This window comes from Orcinus orca, chromosome 5, assembly GCF_937001465.1.
Source record: "Orcinus orca chromosome 5, mOrcOrc1.1, whole genome shotgun sequence".
Lineage (NCBI taxonomy): Eukaryota > Metazoa > Chordata > Mammalia > Artiodactyla > Delphinidae > Orcinus > Orcinus orca.
Window position 1 is genome coordinate 79,625,163 of NC_064563.1, and position 22,667 is coordinate 79,647,829.

A 22,667-nucleotide genomic window follows, 5' to 3' on the forward strand; every position below is an offset into this window, starting at 1 on the left:
CTCTGGGCTCCGACCCTCCTCTTGCACACCCTCCCCCCAGGGAACGAGGACACTTGACAGAAAGAGACCATGCTGCCCCCATCCTTTTCTAGACCAAGTTCCTTGTACCCGAAACCCTAAAATTCTCAGCTCAAAGGTCTTTACCTGTTTCCTTGGCCCATGTGTGCCTCTCTCCCAAGTCCAATTCCTCAAGGGTAAGGAACGCCACCAGTATGAGCACCTCGGCCTGAGGGGCGGCAAAGAGCTGCTATTTGTAAGCGTGTGGCTAAAACATGCATGTGCGAGCCGGGAGTCCACGTGCACGCATGAGGACCCCCGCAGTGGGAGACACAGCTGGGCTGTGAGAAGGTAGGCAGAGCACGAGCTGAAGGCAGAGCTCCCTGCGCTGCCGAGTTCTAGCATGGAACCCAGGGGTCCAACAAACCTGAATCTGAAGCGGGCCTCCTAAGTCGCTGTGAAGGTATGTTTGTCAAGGTGGTAGTGTAGAACACATTTTATCTAACAGTTCGTTAGCTTGCTGTATTAATTTTCAATATTTAGATATAGGGTATGTGGGTTTCCATTTGTACTCCTGCCCTGCCTGGGCATTGCAACGGTAGAAGCAGGGCTTCCAGAGAAGAGGCAGGAGTGGAAGCAGGCCTCAAGTCAGGACGCTTCTTGCACCATGGCAGAAGCGGTGCATTTATCCTAAGGGCAATCAGGAACCACTGAAGGGTGTCATTCAGGGATGGAACGTGAGCAAGTGATTTGGGAAGGTTACCCTGCAGAGTAAACCAGGGTCAAGCAGACTGAGCAGGAGAACAGAAGCAGAGAAACCTCCTCCTTTGGACTAAAATGCCTCTTGAGTGAAGTCTTCCTTGGGCCAGCCGATTTATAGCTGCACTGTCACCTAGCACTCCCTACCTCCCTTCCCTGATTTATTGGTCTCCTTAGCACTTAGTACCATTCAGGTCATGTATTTTACTTATTCATTGTCCATTTTCCCTCACTGGAAAGTAACCTCGATGAGGGCAGGGCTGTTTGTACTGATTTCACTACCCAGTGCCCACAGTGCCTGGGCCAGGCTAAGACTTAATACACTGAGGAAGGAGGAGTGGTAGTTAAGGGTATGGAATCTAGAGCCAACCCTCCTCGATCTGAATCCCGGCTCCATCATTTACCTATCAAGAAACCTTAGGCAAGTTACTTTTAACCTCGGTGCTGTAAAATGTGAATAACAGTAACTACATTACAGGGTTACTTTAGAGGTTAAGTTTGTTAATACACATAAAGCACTTACAATGGTGCTGGGCACGGATCTGTACTACGTGAGGCTTAGCTGCTGGAGGAGACATAGTTGGTGTCCCCGCCAGGGCCTCTTTATTGACCACTGTGCCCAGCTCCCAGCTCCATAAGTGTTGCAGCAATCAGCTTTTGCCTGAGACCATGTCAGGAGACTTACCTTTGGCTGACTTACCTTTTCCAAAGGATGCCTGGGCAGTTAAACCCCCGCCCCAGGGGGGCCAGTGCTTCTCTTATACAGGGGTGCCCTTCCCTCAAGGTGGGGTAACTCTGAAGTGTGACTTATGCTCCAGAGGCTTCTCACTCCCCCAGTCAGCCTCCAGCTAGATTTCATCTGAGACCACAGCCTTGCTCGGTCCTGCCCCTTCCTACTCTGCTCCTCTGACTCCCTTATGGGTCTTTCCTAAAGATCATGCCCTTAATAAATCATCTGTACCTGAATCCCTGTCTCAAGAAACAGAGCCACAGTCATACATACACACATTTCATACATATATGAAATTCTGAAGGCAATTTGAAATATAGTCTGGAGATTAAAAGAGGAATCTGGGTTGTAAATTTTGACTTGGGAGTCATAGTGTGCCTGGCACATAGTAGGTGTTCAATAACACGTGCTGAATGAATAAATCCATGAACTGTGGAAGTAGATATGCACAGAAGTGGGTGAGATCACCCAGTGAAGACACGTAAGATGAAAAGAACCTTCTTCTGAGTCCAGTATAGAACTGATGGGCATATCAATTTTAAGAGATGGGAGGAGAAAGGAGATGAGCCTGAGGAACAAATGCAGAGAAGTTAGATAAAACCGGGAGAGGAGTGGAAAAGAAATCAGGGAGGAGAGGATTTCAAGGAGGAACTACAGCGTCAAAGGATGCAGAGAGGTAGGTCATGAGCTGAGATGAGAACTATTGCGTTGGCCGCTAAGAGGCCTTGGTCCAGCTGGTCAGGGGAGTGTCAGTGGGTGCTGGGGCAGGACATGGGTGGAGCAGGGAAGCAGTCTTCCTGGTTGGTCTCTGAGATGATGGGAGGAAGTGTCAGGATCATCAGAGGTGGCATTTGGTACACACCCTTCCCTGGCCCTGTCTCCCTGACTCCAGAAACAACCAGGGTCCACACCCTGCTCTTTGGCTGCCCCCAGCCCCCCTCTTCCCCAAGCCTCCATGCCCCCAGACCTCCCTTCCTCTCACTCCGTGTGCTCACATGGGGAGCAGCTGCAGCAAACCAATTTACACCGGAACATAACTAACAGGCAGCCTTCCTTTTCCCTTTGGGTTATTTACCTTTCCAGTGATATTTCTTAGCCCAAATTAAATTTTCAGGGGCAGAATTTGCATTGTGTATGGTGAGGATTGGAGCAGCAGGCCTTCGAATACACCTAAGGAGGGGAAAGGAGGGTGAGCGGCCCTCTCCATCTCCCGTGCCCCCCGATTTAGACAGAGGCAGCCACTGCACCTTCCCCCCTGCCCCACTAGCTTCCTGACGGGGGCTTGAGACCTGGGCCCCCTTGGCCAGCTTCTCACCCTCTGTGATAAATTACGGTCCCTTCCAACTGTGAACTGTTTGATGGACTCTCAAGGGCTCTCGGGCCCAGGACATAATGTATACTGAGTGACTGGATGACTGACCAGATAGTTCTTGTACTCAGTTCTATACCATTTACTCTTTTGTTCATCACGTCACTGGGGCTGTTTGCACTCAGCAAGCCCGTGCTACCTCGAAACAGCATTTGTGCCACTTGATGCCGACGCTTCTCGAACTTTACTGACTTCATCATCACCTAGGACCCTTGTTTAAAATGATGATTTCAGTGACCCCTTTCAGATATTCTGATGAAAATAAGTCTGGGATGAGGCCCAGGAGTCTCCCTAGGTGATCCAAGGACAACACCTAGACCCTCATAGGTGTGGTTTGTGAGAGTTTAATGATACACACTTTGTCTACATCAGATGAGGACCGGCATTAATAAACAGGAGGTAGCACACAACTGTGCAGTCAGAACAATGGTTGCCAGGTGGGCCAACAGCTCTGCTATACACAAGTCTGTCAAAAGTATTAGTGGGTTTCTCTCTCCATAGCCTCATGCTCTTTTTATTTATTTTTTTTTTTTGTGCGGTACGCGGGCTTCTCACTGCTGTGGCCTCTCCCGTTGCGGAGCACAGGCTCCGGACGCACAGGCTCAGCGGCCATGGCTCATGGGCCCAGCCGCTCCGCGGCATGTGGGATCTTCCCGGACCGGGGCACGATCCCGTGTCCCCTGCATCGGCAGGCAGACTCTCAACCACTGCGCCACCAGGGAAGCCCGCCTCATGCTCTCTTGAAGGGAGTCATTTATTGCAAGCCCAGGCTTGTGGGAGTTCTGGCCTCAAAGTGCATTTCTCTGGTTCTTTTTGCAAAGACCGAGCTCCTCCTCTGTGAGCCTAGAGAGACTTTCCCTGAAAGGCCTGGTGGCTGCCCTCCCCAATATAGCTATCTATGCTCAACCAGATGCCCGCTGGAGATCTGCCTTCCTGAGCTTCCCTCTCTGCTTCTTATCATACACCTGACCTGGCAGCCTCACTTAAACTTCCGGGCAAGTTCTGGGTGCCTCTCTGGGTCCCTGTGGATCCTGCCCACATCTGATGCCCCAGAGCCATCTCCTGACCCACTGGGCTGAGAGCTCTGTGAGGATGTTCCCAGGTCAGGAGGGCCTCCATGTGGACAATGAGGAAGAGGCATGTCATCCCTGACCCTCTGCACTCCTAGCGCCCCCCCCCCCACATGCTGGCAGAGATCACAGTTTAGCAGCCCACCGTTAAACCCAGTCCCCCAAAGCGGTTTTATCAGATACAGTTGTTACTGTGGTTTATAACACTTTCAAGTGCCTTTGGAGGAAGCCTTCAGTGCCTTCATGCACATACTCACATGACCTGTCTGCTTGCTGGCCTGTGGATCTGCCTCCTCTGTCTTAGCCACTGTTATTTCCCAGTCCTGTTTCACACATTAGAAGACTCAATGGCCTTAGCTCAGGGAGCAGGGATTAAGGTACCAGTGTCTCGAGCTACAGGTTGCTCTGGGACCTGGACAGCAGGGCAGTGTACCTGTTGGTGACAACCACAGGCCAGGGCTTCACCCTGGGTTACAGGTCTGGCCTCAGGGACCCAACTACCACTTCCCTGCTCCCTCAGCTCCTCCCCAGGCTCCTGGCTCAGTGAAGCTCAGATCATTTCTCTGGATTCCATCCAGGCCACATCAGTGAACCACACGGGATACTTCCCATTATCATCTGGCTAAGGGGTCAGATTCAGAGGTCACCTTCTCCCTGGGGTCTTCCCTGACCTTCCCCTTGCCAAAACAAACAGCATATCATCCACGTCTCTGTTAACATCGTGATTAGTCCTGATGTTGGTTATGGCCTCTCATCCCTCTATGCCTCTGGGCTTGCCCGCCTCAACCCCATCTTTGCCTAGGCAACTTCTACTCACAAAGCTCAACTCACATGCCTCTTCCTCCAAGGAGTCTCTCACTGACAGACCCCTGCCCCATCCCACTCCATCCCTACTGGGATAAGGGCTCTTCCCATGCACTGCCATAACCTTGTGCTTACTCTGCATGGCAGCTGTCACGTGTGGGGTAACTACAGCCAGGCTCTGGCTGATCAATTTCTGTATCCCTTACAGAGATTTATATGCCTTCATGATGAGAGCCTAGTTATGAAGGGGCTTCATAAATAATATGGTGTCATATAATAATATGACATAAATAATATGGTGTCCTATAAACATATTATACATTAATTTATTCATCTAACAAATATTTATTGAGCACTTACTTTGTGGCTGGCCCAGTGCTAGGCACTAGCGGGAGAGATGGACACAAGACATTAGCTAGATAAAAAGAATAAATGCAAACTGTGATAAGTCTTAACAACTTATCAGGTGGTCAGGCCATTATGAGGAGATGACATATAAACAAAGACCAAAACTATGAGAAGGACCTAGTTAAGGGAACGCTGTAGAAAGAATAACGCAGGCAGAGGGAACAGCCTATGCAAAGGTCCTAAGGTGGAAAAGAGCCTGTATGGGGGCTGATTCTCCATTACAGTAAGGAAGTGGCACAGTGAAGTCATAAGCGTGCAGGAGACCAGCAGCCAGACCTGGCTCTAAATCTCGAGGAGCTCAAAACCTTAAGCTGGAGAGAAATATAAAACGAGAGCCAAACTTGCAGTGGCCATTTTTTTAAGTTAAAATTGGACGTAAACATATATTAATGATAAAGCTAATCTTATTGAGCACATGAGAATCTATGCCTGCTAAGTGTTTTATAAGCATTATCTTATTTATTCCTCACATGAAACTCACAAGTAGCTGCTCTTATTATCCCACACTACAGTTAAGGAAACTGAGGCCAAGGGCGGTTGAATAACTTGCTAAAGTCACCAGAAGAAGGTAAAATCATATTTGAATCTAGTGTGATTCCAGTATCTGTCATGCTACCTTGCCTCAGAGAGAAACAGAATGCTTGAGCCTGAAGAAACTTTAAAGCTTACTTCTGCTAATCCTTCATTTCAGAGCTGAGGGCAGCAAATTCCAGAGGAAGGAATTTGCTCAGAGTCACACAGTTGGGTGGATGTTTCGGCCATTTGTGTCAGACATCCAGTTGTCAATCTGCCCATTTCAGGTCTTCTATTAAGCCACAAGAACTCTGGAACTGAGACATCAAATAATCTGGTTTGGATGCTCAGGGTATATACTGTTTTGAGTGCTAAAGCTCCTTCCCCAGGAATGAGGAACATCCTGTTCACTCCAGCAGCACAGAGATGGCCTGACCCCATTTACCCCAAATCCTGTGATGCCACCTGAGATTTACCCCATACCTATGAATATCTGGCAGATTCTCACTTGAAACAGCTGCTGAAATAAATGTAACATCGATCCATCCTGGTGGCAGGTGGGGGAGCAGCGATCGGCAATGAGCACCACGCCGGCAGACCAGGGGAGGGGGCAACAAGGGTTTCTGCTTAGTGTGTGTTGCTGGAGGCTGCTCAGTTGGTACTAGTTGCGGTATACAGGGTGTCAGAATCCTAGTGTTGGGGGCCCGGGAAGGCCCAGCACTTGAGCAGTGATGGAGCAGAAGTAGCTTTCAAATCAGACCTATTCACTAAGTAGTCCAGGGAAGGAGACAAACTGAACACTGGGGTAGAGGGCTGGACTAGTCGCTGAGGAGTGGGTGAGGGACAGCAAGGACAAGACAGATGGAGGGCTTCCTGCTGCACGAGGGCAGCAGGGTCCTGCCACACACAGCTCTGGCCCCCCAGGAGCAAAGAGGCCCAGCAATGCAGGATGAACTGGAAGGATGATGAAGAAGTCTTACCACTGTGTGCAGACAGTTTACCACAAGCAAACAGAAACCAGAAAACGGCAGAAGGAAGAGTAGCCCCAAGAAGTCGCCCACTTAGCACTTTCCCTAGAACTGCGCTGTACCCATGTCTCCCTGAAAACATTTTTTTTTTGCGGTACGCGGGCCTCTCACTGTTGTGGCCTCTCCCGTTGCGGAGCACAGGCTCCGGACACGCAGGCTCAGTGGCCATGGCTCACGGGCCCAGGTGCTCCGCGGCATGTGGGATCCTCCCAGACCGGGGCACGAACCCGTGTCCCCTGCATCAGCAGGTGGACTCTCAACTACTGCGCCACCAGGGAAGCCCTCCCTGAAAACATTTTATGAGCTGAATTCTCCATTCAGAATCTCAGAACGTCCTTGGAGTTCTGAGGAGAAAACGATGCCCTGACCCATTTGTGCCCGAGTTCCCATGCCATTGTCAGGCCATGGAGAGCCCATGGCTGTAGGGTCCAGATTTTGTTTTGATACTTTGTCCATCACACTGATCTGTGTCAGCCTGTTTTCTGCTCCTTCGTGCTATTCTTTTTTTTTTTTAACATCTTTATCCGAGTATAATTGCTTTATAATGGTGTGTTCGTTTCTGCTGTATAACAAAGTGAATCAGCTATACATATACATATATCCCCATATCCCCTCCCTCTTGCGTCTCCCTCCCACCCTCCCTATCCCACCCCTCTAGGTGGTCACAAAGCACCGAGCTGATCTCCCTGTGCCATGCGGCTGCTTCCCACTAGCTATCTGTTTTACATTTGGTAGTGTATATATGTTCGTGCCACTCTCTTACTTCGTCCCAGCTTACCCTTCCCCCTCCCTGTGTGCTCAAGTCCGTTCTCTACGTCTGGGTCTTAGCAGTTCTCTGCTGATTGCCCCAAACTGTACCACACCCACTTTCTTAAACAACCAGAAATCAGCAGGAGGTGACGTGTTAAGACACATTAGCACTTGTTTTAAGCTTTCTACTGGTATAATCAGAAGCAGTACGAACAAGCTGGAGGAGGCAGTGCCTTACAGAGAAATGAGCCACTCGAGGGAATGTTGCGTGGTGAGTGAGTGAGAGCTCAGTCACGCAGACAGTCCTCAAACTCATCCTGCACAACGTGGAAGCTCCTGTTTGGCTGGATGCGGAACGGAGAAGCGGGGACTTCAGAGGGGTGGGAGGGCTCCCGTGCCTGTCCTGTACCTCTTGGCAGGCTCACACGTGCCTGTCCACCATCAGCTGGCTTTCGGTCATGAGGCCGTTCAGCTACCATCAAAGCCTCTTCAGGAACCATGTTAATCCATCCAGAGGCTTTTGTATGTTTCATTTCTTGTTTTTTGTTTTGTTTTGTTTTACTGGAAGACACTCTCTGTCTACTTTTCCAGGTCATGATTATTCCAAACAATCTGTGTCTCTTCTACTCATTTAACAACATATCTTTTGCCTCTGTACCTCTGACCTGTGATACCGGGGCTGGGGGGGCAAAGGTCAAAGCTGATCCTTTATCCTAGATGGAAGCCTCAATATCTTCTCTGTAAAGTGGGGAGACTCTGACTAATTGGTCTGGGGTTCGGGCTCAGCATTGTTTAAAATTTCCCTGGTGATGTGAACGTACAGCCATGGTTAGGTGCCACTACAGTAAAGGTTCTGGAGATTTCCTTGCCCATTTCCAGGTCTAGGATCTCCCCCTTGCCTGTTCCCCACCCTCGACTTTACCAGAAGCAAACCCAACTCTTGCCCAGTCAGCGTGCCAGGGAGACCGCACAATGGAGTCCAAGTTAGGAGGGTTTACATTTCCCACCCCTTTAAAGTCTGCTGCCTAATTCCACCCAAATGAAGCTCTTTAAACAAACAAATTAAAAAACTCTGATTGCAACTGTGCCAGGGGCAAGGATGTGGCTGATTCTCTTTTGTATCACTGGACAGAGTGTGGTAAAGACTCAGGCCCCAAGATTATTCCTGACTCCCAAGTGTGGCCGTAAAGCGACAGGTCCGTGGCCTAAAAAACACAGCAGGACTTCTGCACCCAATACTGACTTGTGCTCAATGTCACCTTTAAACAAAACACTTTCTAAACATCAAGAACCAGAAAACCTCTGAAGGAACAAAGATTTGCCATCCTGCAGATAGTCAAAGGAGCATGCCACAGCCTGAAGGGAGCTCCCAAAGAGAGTTCCAGAAGTGGGCCGGCTGATCAGCACCAAGGTAAAAGGATGCAGCCTTCCAAAGGAAGGCTCCCATCAGGGCCAGCCTGGTCAGCTGCATATAAACCCTGGCGTGTGTTAACCCACCAGGTTATTATCTTACAGTCTCACAGATTCTGAAATAACAACTCCCGTTCACCAAAGGAAGAGACCTGCTTTCTAAGCAAGACTGGCCTGGGGCAGGGCACTTGCAAGGAGCTACTCTCGGCTAGGAGAAAAGGAGCTTGGAAACTCGGGAGAAGGACCAGAACCATTGCTCCTAGAAGTCTGGGGTTGGCTGGCCAGAGAGGGCAGGTGGCAGAGGGTTCAGGCGGCTGGGATGGAAACTGACATATCCATTTCCCAACCTCAGCCTCCTGTCCTATTTCCCACCCTCCTTCACAGAGCTGTCTGTCCCTTCCTTCTAGGGCATTCAGAACATGAAACAGAAATGAAATGGAAACCAAAGCAGCGAGGGAAAGAAAGAATGAACAGAAACCAAAAACCACAACCTCTCCACACAGCCTTTCCCCTGCCCTCCCCAGACCAACCCCAGGGCCATGCTCCTCTGGCCTTCACCATCTGCCCCTTCTTTCCCATAGTCAGGCCAGGTGAAAAACCAGTCATCTTTTTAACTGTAAAAAAATGTCATTATAATCACTGCTCATACATCTGTGAGTAGTAGACCAAAGACTGAATCCACATTCCAAAGACTGTAACCTGTCTAACCACAGTGTCTCAGTTACCCCAGCTATAGAACACAGGGAGCTTTTCCAAAGCCGGGAGACAGAGAAGAGAGAAGAGAGCTGACTCAGGAGAGGCTGCCACAGTGTGCCGTGTACCAGGGACACCCTGCTCACTGCAATCCCTGTTGCCATCACCACTCCTTCTCCTCCTCTCGCTGCATCCCCACCTCGCCTCGCCCTCTCACGGGGATTCCCCCTTCTCCAGCGGGGCTCCGGTTTCCTAGCAGGGCAGGTGGAATCCTCATTAATAAACCGCACGCTTCCTCCAGGAAACAATCTTTGGTGAAAACTGCCTGCGCACACCACCTCTCCTCCTCCCTAAGTAACAGTCACGTTCTTGAGAGCCCGCTGCTATTTGCCTGCACACACAGACACATGCCCTAATAAACCACCAACGCAGACACCGTCAGCTGCCCTCACAGGCACCCTCGGGGCCAGGCCCGCTGGGCTTTGCCAACGCAGGAGCTCCGCTTCACGCAGAGCAGGAGATCTCACCCAGGAGCCAGCCTTCCTGCCTTCTGACACCAGTGAGGGTCCCTGTGATTTCCATGGTGGAAAACCCTGTGAAGGCTCAGGCATGGATGCAAACCTGAGAGCAGCAAGGGAGGTTGAGGAGAGCCAACGGAGAAACCCAAGGGAGGGGGACATGTTTGGAATTTAAACTAAACATGAAGGGCTCCAATGGGCCTTTGCCCACACCCACAGCTAGCTCAGAGGCCCTGAGAGCTTGTGGGTCGGTGGACAATCCCTCCACATAAGACCCCAGGGAGGTCCTGACCCCACTGCATGCTGTTCTGGGGACCACCTGCTGGCCCACGGGTCCTGTCCATGTTAGGGAGGAAGAGTGGGGTTACAGCAACCAGCAACAGCACTGGCCAGCTGGGTGGCCCTGGGCATCTCAACACACTCTCTGGACAGCATTCCACCCTTTTAAAGTGAAGGGGTTGGCCTGGCTGACCTCTACAATCCCTTCCTGCCTCAAGCTCCAGGATTCTAATCCATCTCCTTCTTTTAAAATTCAGTTCAGATTAGACATCCAATAAACTATCTCTGATGACATCCACGGAACTGCTATGCTTATTGAACAAATGCCTGGAAAACGTTTAGTTGGTTTTCTCCAGTGGGTCCTAGAACCTCCACTAGACTGCAAGCTTTCCCAAGGGCAAGGACTGGGACCCCTCACTAGTCTGCAAGTTCAGCCTGACAAAACCAGAGGATTATCTGACCATTATCTCTAAGTTGATGTGTATGTAAGAACTAAACAATTGTCCCATCTATGCACAGAATTAAACCTGGACCGATTTGCAGGCTCCCTAACGGAGCACTCCATCCCGGTCTGGGCTAGGTCAGGGGGAGGAGTGGTTCTTGCCTTATTCCGGGTCCAAAACAGGGAATTTCTCTTCAGCAAATAAGTTCTGAAGCCTGAGTTTCCCGCAAAGGAAAATAGCCTCCAGTCTGGAGATGAGAGGGCAGTCTCTTCCGGCACAGGGAATCAGGGTGGAGAGTCACAGCGCGAGGTTCAGACCTTGCCTCGGGTACCAGGCCAAGAGGAGTTTCTGCGCAAAACCTGGCACACAAACTGCTAGCAGTGGAAACAGATGAAATTCCAGCTCAGGACTGTATGGAACAGTCTGAGACAAGAGGCAGAAAAATGTACTGGTTTTAAGGTTTTTGAATAGTTCTCAAAACCAAAGCTGGTCCTTGCTTGACCTAGAATGAGGCAGGGGGCGGGGGGGAGAGGAGGGAGGCTCTGAGAGAAAGGGAAAGAGGGAGTAGGACCGTCAGAATGCACACTTGGATGATGTCAGTAAATGACTCAGAAAAACATGTGTCCTAGCTGAGTCACGGTGGCTCTAACCAAGTGCTCCTGTCTGGGTTCCGGAAGAAACAGGACTGGCTGTCACACTTGCTCAATTTAGAAACAGGAATACTTCTCCTCGGTGAGACAATTATTACATACTCAAGTATTAAACATTATTTAATATTTACTACAGTTGTCTAGGAAAGATTATATTAAACCCATTTTGTAGTTGAGGAAAAATAATTGTCACTTAGTGGTTACTTAAGTTTAAATGTTTCAATAAAAATTTGAAAAGTAAAGCCTAGAAAATCTAAGGTCTAGTGAGGAGAGAGCAGAATATTACCATTTAGAGCCTCTGACAAAAACCCATCTGTATCTTCCAGGCAGCTGAGCTAATGTACTCCACCACGTGGTGGCAGCATACCTAAATTGCCAGAAGTATACGTACATGGTAAAGGCAGTCTCAACAAAACTAAAGTATCATAACATGAAGTGTCAGCATCCAATACATGCCAAAAAAACATACACAACCCCAAACACCAGTGAGGGGCACATGATAGAACCTAACCAATGACAGGTGAAGAGAAATACAAAACATGCTGAAAATAATTACCTAATGGGGGCGGGAGAAACAACCCCAAATCTGGAACCCACCAAGTGAAAAACACATCCTCTTCCCCAGTGCCAGGCTGTCTCTCCAGTATCCATATTCAGGGAGCTCTCTCATTTCCAATATTCCAGCCAAATGAATCTGAACTAAATTTAAATCATCCTGATTCTCCAGCAAGAATTCCTGAAAGACCTGAATATACTGGGACTTATATCACCAGCAATGCTGAAGTTTACCTAATCTAAGTGGAACCAGAAACATCAGCTTCCTAATCAGCCTGTTGTTGGTGAGCCATAGACTTCAGAAGCCTAAACAAGAAAGTAAATGACCCCACCTAAGCTTTAGAGGCTCGTACAACATTGCTGCCCAGAGACAAACTCCAAGGAGACCCAACTTTCTCAGTGGAAGGCAGATAAGGACCTCAGCTCAGATAAGAGCAGAGAAGATTAACAACTACTTTGTGCCAAGCGAGGAACTAATTACACAACCAGTCAAGGAGCTGAAATACACCCAGAAGCAAAACTAAAGATTCACCAAGGGCAAAAAGCAATTAAGTCTTTATAGATTTCTTATCAGATCTGAACTTTAATGTATGGTCCCCTTTAACATCCCTATTAGTTTAGGCAAGTGAAAGGAATCCTACCCTGGAAGACCCCAAAGGGCAGGCCCTGTGGCCAATTCTTCTACTCTTTCAAATCCCGGGTCAGGTTTGCATAACATATGGCCCTAAATTAGGGTTCTTGATAATGGTAATGACAATGTTTGCACAGTGGGTTCTGGGCAGTAAGGAGCATATAGACTTAAATTTGGAGAAATATGAAGACGTGGAACTCTATGGCAAGACATACTGGAAGTATAAATTGGGAAATTTGGAAAGAAATGTGGCGATGTGTATCACTAGCCTTAAAAAAATCCATGATTGCCACAAATCTATCCCAAAGAAACCATTTAAGATGTAGACAAAGGTCCACAAACAAAGACGTTTACTGAGAGTTATCTACAGCACTGAAGTTTTGGAAATGACTTAGATGTCTAATGATAGGGTTAATTAGAATATGGTGTCTCCCAAGCTATACTATTATGCATAAAAAGTTTTTAATGTTATGAAAATAGTCTTAGGGTATAATATTAAGTGGAATAAAATAAGAAGCAAAATTAAATAACCAATATGATTCAATTCTGCTTTTAAAAATCTCCAAAGGAAAAATATAGGAAGGAAAAAATGTCAATATATTAATTATTCCTATTTCTAGAGGTTAGAGTTACAAGTGGTTTTTTAAAATTCTTTCTATTTTCTGCATTTATTTTCTATAATACAGAAATATTTTTCTACTTTGAAAAAGAGGCCAAGACTTTATCACACTATTAGGCATATATATTCATTCATTCAGTATTTATTACAAGCCTGCTAGGCGATACTGATCTTATTACTATTACTACCATTCTACTAGCTCTTATCCTAACCTTAACCATCACCCTAACCTTGACTCTGACAAAGCTGTGCTAGAGACAATAAAGGACAAGTGACAAAACAAGGTCCCCACTGCCAAGCAAGGAAAGGGAAAGAAACCACTGTTTGCCACCAGCCCGTGCCGTGTGCCGAGTCCTAGGCTAGGTACCTTACCTGTGTTCTCTAGTAATCCTCACTACCGTTGCGTCTGGTGATATTTCTATGCCTATTTTACAGGCGAGGCAGTTTGTCAGCTGCATGCACATTTCTCCTCCTACAGGGGAGGGTTCAGGGGTTCATTCTTCCTGGACTGGAACCCCCTGCAAAATTTCCAGGATCAATTTTTGTCCTCAAGGCCACTCTTTCTTCCTCTATTAGTCCACAGTTCCACTCCCACCAAGTCAGTGGCAATGTCCAAAGTCCCTTCTAAGGGTCGCATTGAAGACGCATGTGAAGAAAAAACAACACACCCTCTCCATCAGGAAGCCTCCTGTCCAGTGCTGGGTCCTTGATTTATCACCTAAAGGCGTTTACTGGAAGCATTTCTGGAATAATGAGTGCTGCTTCCCATAGTTACTTCATGACCACATGGTTTCCGCCTCTGATTGTCCAGGTTATCGTTCTCCAGGGAATCACAAATGCTTGCCTCTGCATGTGAAGCATCGCAGCTGGCTCTCCCCACTCTATACATACACACGCGCGCACACACACACACACACACGCACGCACACGCACGCACACACAGTGGCTTTTCACAAGGCTTCCATGAGTCCCTCTGGCTGGCCCTCTGCCTCAGAACTGCACCAGCATAGACACAGACCTGCCAAGTCCAGCAGTGGCACGGTCACGGAAGTGAACTAACTTCAAAATGCCTATGAGCTGACTGCTGAGTAATGCCAGGATTGTGCTTCTGACGCCAGAGCAATGCAAGATCGAACTAGGCAGGTGGCTGAGTGACAGAAACATCTAAGACCCGAGGAAACAGAACAGGATGAGCCCCCTAGAATACAAAAGAGGCCACCCCCACCATTCCAGGCTTTATGTTCCGCATCCCTACTACAGACAGCCTTTTTACTTATCTCTTTAAATAGTTTCCATGGTCTTAAGTGTTTTTTTCCCCCTACTACATCCCTTAGTGTAATTAATTACTGAAAAATAGTTGACTGTCATACACAGATGAGCATAAATGAATAGCATTTGTGTGTCTAAAACTGAACACAAAGACCTGGGGGAGGAAGTCTGAGTCACCACCTTCATTATCCTGCACATCCACAGTCACCACTGCTGTCTCGGCCAGCAGAAACCCAGGTTTCAGGCAATTGCCACCTGCATTTCCCACCTGCAGCAAGCTTCACACTTAAAATCCAAAGAGAACCTTGGAGGAAGCAGGTTTGATGGACAGGATTCCACTGCCCACGGAAATTACATCATCTGCCCCTCATCTCCTTACTACCCTCTTCTACTGTCCTGCTCCAATCCAATCCTATCCTTCAGGGTCTACCTTCCTTCTCTCTCCAAATCTGTCCCCTGCACTCCATCAACCACTGCCTCCTTCACTGTGGCCTCCTCATCTATTCAGAGGATAAAAGCGCAGGCTCTGGTGCTCCAAATTACACTGGCTGTGTGTCCATTAGCAAGTTATCTAACCTCTTTGAGACTCAGTTTCCTCATATGCAAAATGGGAATAAATAATACCCATTTCAAAATGCTGTGAAAACTAAGTTAATGTATACAGAATACTCACAACAGTGCAATAATGTAGGTTTGAAGATAATAATAACGGCTAGCATTTATGTATTACTTAATAGATCAGTTCCAGAGGTTGGAAGCATTAAGTGCTTTTTTTCAACTCAAAATTATGTTTGAAGATTTATCCATGTTGTTGCATAGCACAGTAGTCACAGAAAACTATACATGGTATAATACCATTTTTATAAAGCTCAAAATCACGGGCTTCCCTGGTGGCGCAGTGGTTGGGAGTCCGCCTGCCGATGCAGGGGACGCGGGTTCGTGCCCCGGTCCGGGAGGATCCCACATGCCGCGGAGCGGCTGGGCCCGTGAGCCATGGCCGCTGAGCCTGCGCGTCCGGAGCCTGTGCTCCACAACGGGAGAGGCCACAACAGTGAGAGGCCCGCGTACCGCAAAAAAAAAAAAAAAAAAAAAAAAAAATCGTGCAAAACTAAACAATATATCATTTATGTAGACATGTGGTAAACTATACCAAAAGAAGCCAGACAAGGATAAACACAAAACTGAGGATAATAGTTCTTTCTGGGAGAAGTAGGTGAGACTAGGGCGGGGAAGAGCCACAGGTAGCTTCAAGAGCAGAGGTGATGTCCTGCTTCTGAGTTTGGGGGTGGGCTCTCAGGTGTTCGATTTATTATTATGCTTTATAATCGACACATACATTACACCTGTTCCTTCATATGCAGCAAATATTGCCACATATGTATTTATACTTATAGTTATTATTATTATTAGGTTCCTTTAGGAGACAGACTATAAAGTACTGAATGTCCGGGTGCTAGGCATCTTAGACATCCATTGCTGCTGCTACCAGCGCCAAATGTTCATCCTCATTGCCTCCTGTTCTGCCCACATTCCCCTCCTCCAAGATGCTCTTAAGGGAAGGGGCCTGGGGCAAAGCAGGCTGGGTTACCGACTACCCCAGTCCCAGGGAAGGTGGGGCCCTGCCCCTAGGATGCTGCAGCAGAGTAAGGAGGCGGGCCGGTGGTGACTGTTGGGTGTAGGGGCCACCTTCTCCCCCTGTTCTATCAGGGAGGAGGTAGCCATTATTTGTCCCAGCCTGGGCGCCCCCGCTCTGGTTTCCTATTTGCAGTTACTTGAATAAAAAAATATCCTTTTCTCGGGCTTCCCTGGTGGCGCAGTGGTTGAGAGTCCGCCTGCCGATGCAGGGGACACGGGTTCGTGCCCCAGTCCGGGAAGATCCCACATGCCGCAGAGCGGCTGGGCCCATGAGCCATGGCCGCTGAGCCTGCGCGTCCGGAGCCTGTGCTCCACAACGGGAGAGGCCACAACAGTGAGAGGCCCACGTACTGCAAATATATATATATATATATATATATATATATATATATATATATATATCCTTTTCCGGAAAAAAAAAAAAAGGAATGAATGAAACATTGGACAAAAAACAACACAACTGTCCAGAGGTAGTTTGTGAACAGAGGAAAGATGGAACCAGAACCTTGGGGGTTGGGGAGGAGCAGATGGATGGGAGTGGCAAGGCTAGCTCCTTGCTATTAGCGTCCCAAGCGAGGGAAGGAAGGGGAAACCGAGGCCCAGAGTGGAAGCAGACAGGGACAGGGAGTGGCTCTAGCCCGCCTTCAGTGGCTGCCACCGGGAGCCCAGGCCTCCTGGGCCTCACCTGGATAAAGGTGACTCTGCATTTTCATCACTGCAGTAGATTCCAGGGTGAGGGCAAGGTAGGCTGGAGCTTGCTTAGAGAGGGGACAGGGCTTAAACCCCTCCTGCCCCTGCCTGCCTTCCTGTGCCCCCAAGGGGGCGGCCCAACCTACTGCAGGGACAAGGCAAGGTGGGAAGGAAGCAAAGGGGGTGTGAGCCACACCTGGTGAGTGAGACACAGCTCGGTCGGGGGCATCTGGGGTCAATCACCCCCCTCCAGGGGCCACACCTGCTGCCGCTAGTACCTGCCTGGGTGCTAGGCATGAGAGATTGCTACATAGTTTCCTCACAACACCCTTGTGAGATGGTCGTTCTTTTCCCAAATTAAAAATTAGAATACTGGACTCAGAAAAGTTGAGTCATATGCCCAAGGTCTCAACCTATGTCAGACATCTTCCTTTTGCCCCTCTGAATCCATTCTCTATCTTCTCCCCTCTACCCGATGCCCTGGGAGGCTGACCCACATGGACTGCCTCAATGAGCCCCCTGTCACCTGGCTTTGGTTGCATTCAATCAATGAAAAACAATGACAGGAGGTCAGAGAATGGGAGGGGGGAAGCAAGAGTATCGACTTCCCTTGCCCCACATCGTGGAATCACCATGAGTTGGTGACAACTCTCTACTGAAGGTCACAGCTCTTGTCAAGCAGCCCTCTCATACAGCTACCTCTCCAGGTTCTATGCACCTCTCCTCACCTTGCCCCTTCAGGCCTAGAAGTCGTAATGTCTTCCCTCTCTGCTATTGCCAGCTCTGGGATAACTTGGAAATCCACACCTTCCTGCTTTCCCTGGTGCCTACCCGCATCATTGTCAAGTGTGCCTTTGTTAAACTCTTCTCAGATAACCTGGGTGGAGTGGTCATATGTTCCCTGACTCAGAAGTGGTAGAGCTGGGATCTGAACCCCAGTGCCTTCCATCTATCCGAAGATGCCTCTCTTCGCTTTGCTGTGAGGGTCTGTATGGCTCCAGGGAAGGTGATCGCTGACAATGGTTGTTACTATTGTGATGTTATGTTCCTTAGCAGCAGAGGAGAATACTATTTGCTCTTCAGGGCTTGGATTATGTACACCTAACAACAGGAACACTTTACTGATACTGCTAAGAATTTTGTGTAGAATGTGGGAAGTGTAATAGAAATTATAAACCCTTTATATATAAGCAACAAAAGAAATTAAAAAGGGATCTGGAAAGGGATAAACTTTAGGCAAATGTCCTCATTGGCTCTATTTTCTGAACCTTCCATCACTACTCCCTGCCCCCTCCTTTAATTGATGATCTCAGAGCAAAGGGCAGGATGCCAATGACACAACTCAACAGGCCCTTACAACAGACGGATTCAGTGATGACAGTTTCCATAGCTTGGATTCTCTCGTGCTGAATATAATGGGAGGAAATCCTTGCCGTTTTTCCCTACTCATCTTTTAACTGTCCTCCTGGCTCTCTCTGGTTACTTCTATTTTCTGGTGATGCTGCACAAAGATAGTGCTGGCTATAAGCCCAATTTATCTCTTGCTGAAATCAGCAGAACAAGAGCAAATGTTATCAAATAATAAGCTGTGAATATTGGCACCTTGGTTTGACTGGCATTGCAGAATATCCCATCTTAATTTCTTGTCATCTTTCCCCACCAGCATGACACCTGCATTCCTTGCTGGAACACTCAGCATCTCAGCAGCACTGCTAAGAACAGAGTTAAGTGGCTGATACATCAAGGGGCTAACAATCGGTACCCTTGGGAGCAGCAGAAAGATGTTCATGACAAAGCAGGATAACAATGATGAAGAAGAGAAGGAATTCAATGCAATAAAACCACCTGGGATTTCTTTACTAGATACTTAGAAATTTCTATTCCAAGCATATGGTCAACTCCCAATTATCACAGTGGGTAGATTATCCATACTGTGAGTTATGCTGGGGTAATTGTTTACTCTCAGCCTAGATTTTCTATCTGTCTCTCAATTTCTAGGGACATTCATCACCTGATTGTTTCTGAGTATTTCCTTTCCACTCCTTTCAGGTACAAGTAACTGCAAGCAGATAGTAGAGCAGAAGGACAAAAAAGTTAGATAAGTGTAGGATGGATGACAGAAAAGATAACATGGGAGTTCACCAAGATACCTATCCATGCCCTGGCTCATATTAGGCACTCAATAAATACTTGTTAAATTGAGTGAATGGAGTTGTCAGAAAGTTGCACTAGAAGACTCTTAAGGCCTCTCTTCCTACCTTAATATTCCATGATTCCTCAGAATAAGATAACAGAAAGCTTGGAGAAGCCCAAGGAGATAGATGCTCATACTCAGCAGGAGCAAGAAAGGGAAGTTGGAAAGGACTCATCTCAGGCTGAGATGGATCCCAAAAGCGTAACTGGTACTGTCACAAACACATCACTCCAGGATGATGCTTTGCCCTGGGTGATACCTAAAAACTCCCACCCAGAGTACAAGGGGACAGGAAAGCACTTCTCTTAGGATTTAAGATGTAGACAAGATCTGAAGTGAAATTCTAGGCCTTACATTATTTAGGGAACCTGAGAAAGAGAGTGTATGTTGGTGGGGTGGTAATACTGTTTTGAGGTTCTAGATTTTATGATGTATTTTTTCCCAATATCATAGAAACAAAGAATTCAGGGCAGGAAAGCTTCTTAGAAATGATCTAATCCAGCTTCCAATCCACTGGAGGAATCCTTCCTACAGCATCGCTAACAGAAGGTCATCTAGTAGCCAGCAACAGGAAGCTCACTTTCTCCAGAGGCAGCAGCGTTACTGCTGGACAGCTCCTGGGCAGATTGTTTCTCCACTTCAGAGTCCTGATCTCTCTAACTTCTACCCTTTGATTCGACAGAGACCATGCCCGTTCCCTCCTCTTTGGGGCAGCTCTCCTGATACCTGAAGTCAGGAATCACTTTTCTTCCATTTTCACTCCTGCAAGAAAACATCCTTCAGTCCTTCAACTGAAGAGACACAGTTTGTGGATCCCTCGGTGTGCTGCTCTCCTGACAACACTCTAACTCAGCGGTTCCCAACCTTTTTGGCACCAGGGACCGGTTTCATGCAAGACAGTTTTTCCATGGAAGGGGGTGGAGGATGGTTTCGGGATGATTCAAGCATATTACATTTATTGTGCACTTTATTTCTATTATTATTACGCTGTAATATATAATGAAACAATTAGACAACTCACCATAATGCTAACAGGAGGTGGCGCTCAGGCGGTAATACGAGCAATGGGGAGCGGCTGTAAATACAGATGGAGCTTCGCTCGCTCACCCGCTGCTCACCTCCTGCTGTGCGGCCTGGTTTCTAACAGGCCACGGGCCAGCAGTGGTTGCGTACCCCTGCTCTAACTGGTCCACGTAGCTCCTCAAAGGGGGTTGGCAGAGTTCAATGCTGCAGAACTGAACGCAGTAGTCCAGACATGACCTGGCCTTCACACAGGATAGCGGGACTATTTCTTCCCATTCATTTCACACAACCATCCTTCCTCCCAGCCCCTCTTGGGTTTTGCTCCCCTTCACTCAGCAGAAACCTTTGCCTTTCTACTTGCTTCCAATCTGCTTTGTCCCATTTTTGCTTAACAAGTCAGAATTAATAGAAGTGTTCTTCTAATCTTTCACTTTCTATTCTAAAGGAAAGATGAGTGTGTATTAGCTGCATGGATGTGATAAACCTACCAGAAAGACAAACATACCCTTCATATTCATAAAGGGTACACTGTGATAATTCATAAATTATCACAACCATCTGTTTAATCACCTATTCCTGAATGGTGCCCAAAATGGCAATCAAGCTGATTGGTTCCTTAGATTCTGGGATCCTCCTTCATCACTTACTGCTCCTATTTGCTTGTCTTCTGTGGGCTGCTTCATCCCCTAGGCTACCAGCACAATTATATACTGTACTGTCCTTTATGGTCACTGGGTAGGGAAATACCCAGGTTTTCCCTAACTTTCTCAAAATGTCTGTTCCTGCTCACCATGAATCCTGAATCGGCCTGGCTTATTGAGGCTCTAAATATTTGCTAAATAAATAAATAATAAATAAATGCTTGAATAAATGAATGTCAAATGTCACCCACAGATGATTACACCAGTCTGAAGAGCACACTCCACTCCACAGGAGGCTATATTTCTAGCTTCCTTGCCCATGACCCAGAATAGGCCATGTCTTCTCATCACTGTCACCTTCCTAGTCTAGCTATTCATTTTCACAGTATCCTTTCTTTCCCAAAGCCATGGCTAAGCAGAAGAGTGGCAAACACTACCTGATGCGCTAAGTCCTTCAGTTTTCCTCCCCAGACCTCACTGTCTTTGGAACAGCTCTGTCCCAGGTTTTGTTTCAAACAGTCTTCACGTATGAACTTGTGGCCGACAGAATTAGAAAGTGATGGGTGGGCATGACTAGTTGGTAAACTCTTTAGCCTGCCAGGTACACACACTCCTGGTGAACATAGGCCCCTTGGGAGGGAGGCAGCAGGCAGCCCTGAACAATTCTTCCCACTGAAAGTAGCAACAGGATTCTTGCCTCCCACCTGCCAGAACCTGTGAAGAACCTTTTCTGTTCTCAGAAGCCTGGGAGGCAATGCTTGTGACCACCCACTGGGAAGCAGAGAGCCTGCATCTAGTATGTTCCTCCAACGACAACATATTGTTTCTCCTTTTTCATGACCTTCCTCCCAGCCCCTATTGGATTTTGTTCCCCTTCACCCAGCAGAAACCTTTTCCTTTTTAATTGCTTCCAATCTGTTTTGTCCCATCTTTGCTTAACAAGTCAGAATTAAGAAAATGGTCTTCCAATTCTTTCACCTTCTATTCTAAAGAAAAGATGAGTGTGCATTAGCTGCAGGGATGTGATAAACCTACCAGAAAGAAAAACATAGTCTTCCGGATCCCAAATTTCTTCTGCCTCTAAAAGAACTAAGAGTCTGTCATGGGTCCCCCAAAAAACTTTTCCTATATATCGCTTCAGAAAATGCCTAGTTTTATTCCTGTTAGTAGTATACTCGGGAAAGATGCTTTTAAAAATGCTTAGCCCCTAGATGGCTAAATTGCTAAATTACCCTCATCAATCATGGGTTATTTAATCCAGCTCCTTGCCTCCAAGACAGATGGGAATATTTCTTCTGTATAAAGACCTCTGGGGAAAAACTCTTCTATTCTTCATCCAAGTCTCATGCACTCAAAGTTTAGAAGTTCTTCTTCGGATATAACCTAAGTCCCTTTCATTGGAGCTTAAGACCTTTCATCTTTTTTCAGGTTCCCTCTGGATAGCATAAAGAAAAGAACGACACCAGCTGACAACTATTTGTTCACAGCCTTCTGCTCGGAGCTCTTCAGGGCTCCCCATTCTGTTCCACATTCTTCCAAGCATTCGATGATGGCTCCTAAATCCCCTTTTCCACCTGCCCGTCACCATCCACCAACCTCTGTACATGTGCCCCCACCCCGCCGCCACAGCTCTTTCAAATGAAGTGCTGGCCTCGCTTGACACCTGCTTCAAGAACTTAATCAGCACGTTCAACAATTAGCCAAGGTCTCCCCGCAAAGGCAGACGTCCTCTCTGTGACTGACTAATTCCCCTATAAAATGCACAGAGACAAGATGAAGGTTCTAAAGGCCCCAGTCATCACTTCTTATTTACCACAACGAACACTTGACAGGCTCCAACCCCACTAAGAGTCAGAGAACAGAGTTCTCGCTGGCCATGAGCAAGGATGAGGAGAGCATTGGGGCAGGAGTCAGGAGGGTTCTGACCAAGCTCTGCCACTGCCCCACCCCCGTAAGCAACTCTAATCCCATACGGACCCTGTTTCCTAA

At 47.6% G+C, this 22,667-nt stretch overlaps 1 protein-coding gene across 16 annotated transcripts in view; it reads right to left on the reverse strand.

The window, feature by feature from the left end:
• Positions 1-22,667, reverse strand: part of KALRN (kalirin RhoGEF kinase) — a 653,035-nt gene that overhangs the window by 436,220 nt on the left and 194,148 nt on the right. The window lies entirely within an intron of this gene.